At 34.7% G+C, this 4173-nt stretch overlaps 1 long non-coding RNA gene across 1 annotated transcript; it reads left to right on the plus strand.

Moving 5' to 3' along the window:
• Positions 1–238: 238 nt before the first annotated feature.
• LOC138903522 (uncharacterized) lies at positions 239–2433 on the plus strand. The gene is made up of 2 exons (XR_011412715.1): positions 239–929; positions 2146–2433. It is a non-coding gene; the product is annotated as an uncharacterized lncRNA (long non-coding RNA).
• Positions 2434–4173: the final 1740 nt, after the last annotated feature.

The raw sequence follows: 4173 nt of genomic DNA on the forward strand, positions 1-4173 counted from the left end.
ATAGTGATATTGAAATACCTCATAATTATTTTAAATACTATCAGTTATAACTTTATCAAGGCATATCTCATAATTTAACCATCCAATTAATATTAATATTAGTATTATATGGTATGGAATTAGCTTAATCTTTTACTAGAAGCATAAAAGAAACGATACAAGAAAGAAGGAAAAGGCCGAGCAATTCGGCCTAATTAAAGGCCTGAACCATTGAAGCTTAGCTGTCCATTTCGCTACAAGGCCCAATTACCAATCCGTCGGTCAAATTTCGTTCTAGCCTTTGCAACCCAAAACAAAAGACCCAAACCCCATAATATCTCATCAGTAGATGACGCCCCTTTCTCTCTTATTTTATTTGACAAAGTTCCATCTCCTTTCTTTCCATGGGCAGATTTTGTCCCTTCCATTTTTGTGAAATTCCTTGCTTTAATGTCTTAACTTTCAGAATCACATCTGCCATGGAGATTCGGTCAACACAAGAAGCCAAGATTCTTTTTTTTCAGAAGGTCAGATTCGGCCTCTGTATCAAGGATTCGGATCCGTTGAACGGATACTTTCTTTTTCCTCTCATCTGAATTTCTCAAACAGCTTTTGAAATTCAAACGGCTAGTGATTCCTAAAAATCCCGCCCAAGCCAAGAAACCTAATACTTTCGCCTATAAATACTCACTTTTGGATCCATTTTTAGCATAACTCTTAGCCGCCGCTCGATGCCTCATAAAAGCTACTGCTCTCATTTGTTCTTATAATTTTGCCTTGCCAAAAATCTTCTCTTTTCTTTTGTCTCTTGATTCTGTTGGTTTTAAATACAACAGAGGTGCTGCATTTTTTTGTTGACCGTTGCATCGTTTAACAGTCATCCGAGTTAGCAAGTTCGAGGTCGCAGTGTAGATCCTAAGCCAACGCCTCAGTTCGCTGCCCTAAAATAGGTCAGTGATTTTTCTCCGATCTTTTCGATTCCGTAGTTCTAAGCATGTTTATATCTGCACATATTGGAAAAAATGTTGTTACTTCCCTTTCGTTTCTTTTTAGACATTTGAAGTGCTTCTTATTAACCTCTGATGTAATTAATTTGAGCCATCATTCTGTGTTCGTTGTTTGTTAGGAATCATGAGTTAAGTATTCTTAGTTGTTGTCAATATATTAGAAACCATGTTTAGAACTTCTGCATTTTAAACTAAAGCGTTAATTGATAGCATGCCCATATGTATGCACAACTACGTTCTGATTATCACCTTTAAAATGGTTAAGACGCGAGTGTTTGAACTTATAATAATCGTTGTAAAAGTATAGGATACGGTTGTCTGTTCCATGAGATTGAAGCTGATTAAGGCAGTAGTCATCATCACGTCTATTTAATTAGATGCTATGTCCTAAGAATTCAGTTAAGTCTTAATGTTAACTAACTATATAAATTCTATATGCTCTTTCGAGTCTGATATATGAAACCCTACGCATTTGTTTAAAGTATTGGTAGTTTGAAACAAGTTGTCAGTGACATCTCGCTATTCAGTCATGCCTATAGGATTTATATAATACTACTAAATCTGATATTAACAAATAATGAGTGCTTGCAGTTTAGCTCTAAATGTTATAGAAAGTTTTCTTTGTGATATAAATGGGGTATAGGTGTAGTATTATTCATGTAATTAATCAGGTGTTTGAAAGAATTGTATGGGTTTACATTGAGTCTGCATTCTGTCCTCCTGGTCATTTATTTGTGGATATGTTGTATCAGGTTGAGAGAATTTGCTGTTCTAGCTTAAGTAATTAAATGTTATATAGAGTTGCAGTAGTTTGTTCTGATTGTTTGGAAGCATGTTAAATTAGCACGTATGTAAATGGGTACCTTTAAGACTTCTTAGTGGTAGGAATCATGTCCAGCTCTTTCCTTGGAAGTATTTTGGATAAATACAAGTAATTCCAAATGCTTTCTTTCTTTGTTTAATTACCACTAACATTGGCAGTATGTATCCTATGTGAAGTTTTAAAATTTGTTTCAGATCTCTATAATCCTTAGAACACTCACCTTTAGTCAACTATTCAACGTTTTGCTTTGCTATTTTATTTTTCGTGCATATTAAGGGTTAAGCTCTCTTCTAATTCCACCCTTTACTTTATTTGTCTTTGCATGTCATGCTGGAGTTACAAAGAGTCTCAAAGTGAGACTCTCCACCACCATCACACGGAGTCAGTCACATTCCATCTTCTAGAGTCACCGGATAGCAAGAAAAACAAGCGAAATGCTCGTCTTTCTTATCTTCTCTTTCTTTTACGATTGTTTTATTTAATTTCTTGATGTCTGCTGATTTATTTGATTTGTGTTAATCTCACGCTTAACATGGGTTTGAAGATTGAGTCTATTTAATTATTTAGGATCTTCTTTTTTAACTAGCAAACAGAGTACCTATTTTATCATTATTTTACCATATACTCCCTTCGTTTCAATTTACGTGAACCTATTTCCTTTTTAGTTCATGCCAAAAAAAATGACCCTCTTTCCTTATTTGGAAACAATTTACCTTTATGCAATTATTTATAGCCACACAAAATATTTGTGCCTCATTTTACATTACAAGTTCAAAAGTTTTTCTCTCTTTTCTTAAATTTCGTGTCCAGTCAAATGGGAACACATAAATTGAAACGGAGGGTGTAGTGTTTACCTCAACTTCTAACACTTCAAAACAGTAATTTGACACTTTCACAAGTCGTTAAAATGAAGTCTTTCAAAAGATCCCGTTAACATCCTTTCTAACATCATTAAGTTGAGATTTTATAAAGTCCAAATGAAAATTGCTTTTCTTTTAACTAGTAGGAAGACTTGTCTCCAACCGTTCTTCCTTTGAGAATGATTTTAAATTATTGCTTTTATCATGTCAAAATTGATATATTAAATATTCTCCTCAAAATCATCAGATTTTTTAATGGACTTAAATATTTTCCATAAGGTATAAGTAGCTAAGTTCCATAGAAGTTGGCCAATGCTGAAATCGAATACTCTCTTATTTTTCAACCGAGTTACAGTTAGCTATATACATTAATACTTTAGCATAATGTTTTTTATTAATTAACCTAAGTTTGGCCGGTTAACCGTATTTAATGGATCATATAGAGTGCTTAATACCTTCTCTATAAGATTAACTAGAACCCTTACCCATAGTCTAAAATTTAAGTAGACCATAAAATAGAGATAACTTTAAAGCATTATTTAGCTAAAATTGGTGTCCTAATTCACCTTTAAAATAATTAGGTGACAACTCTCTTTTTAATGAATTAAACCTCTAGAATTTCCTATAGGTTATATTCTAATTTGACCCAGTTAAAATGGGGTATAATAGGGTGTAGTGGGTTATGGTATTTGGTTGGAGAGTACGAGCTTGAGAGGATTTGATTGATTGTCTCATTGTGGTAATCGTGGTAGGGTCATGGGAGAATGTTGATTTAAGGTTGGTCAACGGTATTAGAGGTTATGTGTTTTGTATGGGACTTCTATTCAAGGCACTTGAGGAGGCAAGCTTGACTGTCACGAGGTTAGATATGCGATTAATAAATGATTTGGGGTATCTTATGATTGGTTCTATATGAGCATATGGTATTGTGGATCATCAGATGTTGTGTCCTATGGCTTCACGCCAAGTAGGGGAGTCTGTTATCCACGATCGGATTATGTGGTTATGTATTATAGTAGTGTTGGTCTGAGGTATATATGTGGTATGAGAGGATTCCCCGAAATTGCATATGGCTAAGATCTGAGGTTTGCATGGGTTTGTGCTGAGACTTGCAGTATTTTTGTGCCATTGTTAATTCTATATTTCAGTATACGGGGATGTTAGAGAAACAACTTCAGATTCACAGAAGGTCCCTTCAGAATGGGTATCCCAGTTGCGTCATTATTGGGTGCTTTAGAGGAAATATAGCGGTTTGTGGGCATTCAGAGATTATCTACTTATATTAGGAGGATCATAATTGATTTTGAGGCCGTGGGTAGGCCTAACGAGAATGTGTGTTCTACATCGAGTCAGATTTGTTTACTTAACACAGCTATTGTTGAGGGCGGTGTCATCGGTTAGAGTTGATCTTATTTGTGTTCTGCTGTGTTCCATGTATTATTACTCTTCTATGCCACGATGATTTGTGAGATTGTTGACTATCTACGCAAATAATGCGGTTGTA

This window comes from Nicotiana tomentosiformis, chromosome 1, assembly GCF_000390325.3.
Source record: "Nicotiana tomentosiformis chromosome 1, ASM39032v3, whole genome shotgun sequence".
Taxonomy (NCBI): domain Eukaryota; kingdom Viridiplantae; phylum Streptophyta; class Magnoliopsida; order Solanales; family Solanaceae; genus Nicotiana; species Nicotiana tomentosiformis.